This window comes from Crocuta crocuta, unplaced genomic scaffold, assembly GCF_008692635.1.
Source record: "Crocuta crocuta isolate KB4526 unplaced genomic scaffold, BGI_CrCroc_1.0 scaffold84, whole genome shotgun sequence".
Classification (NCBI taxonomy): domain Eukaryota; kingdom Metazoa; phylum Chordata; class Mammalia; order Carnivora; family Hyaenidae; genus Crocuta; species Crocuta crocuta.
Window position 1 is genome coordinate 1,728,302 of NW_027530213.1, and position 388 is coordinate 1,728,689.

Here is a 388-nt window from a genome sequence, read left to right on the forward strand (position 1 = left end):
ACCGTCCGATGAATTATTAGGGGTAAAACTGTAAACCGAATATAACTGAAGCAGGATTTCAGTTCAGTGGGAGTCGTGGGGGGTTCCGTAGCGGGGGCGCCCTCAGAGCACAGGCTGGTGGCCGGGTGCGCGTGCAGCGGCCCTGGGCTGTGTCCCTGCGGGGGGCCCCCCAGGCGCTCCGGAAGGACCCGGGCTCGCTCCAGCAGCCCCGCCATCTGTCACGGAGAGTTTCAGTCGACTTTGGCTGTTAGGAGTATTCTTCGAGGGGGAATCGAGACACTTCTTGGAACCTTCTCATTTCTTCCTGCAAACATACTGAGTTGCGGAGGGCTCCCGAGCGGACGTGGCTTCCGGAGGTCGCTCAGGCTTCTTGATCTGAGGGTGGTCG

At 60.3% G+C, this 388-nt stretch overlaps 1 protein-coding gene across 1 annotated transcript in view; it reads left to right on the forward strand.

Annotated features, from left to right (window-relative positions):
* PSMG1 (proteasome assembly chaperone 1) overlaps positions 1-388 on the forward strand; it is an 8,677-nt gene that overhangs the window by 7,839 nt on the left and 450 nt on the right. The window lies entirely within an intron of this gene.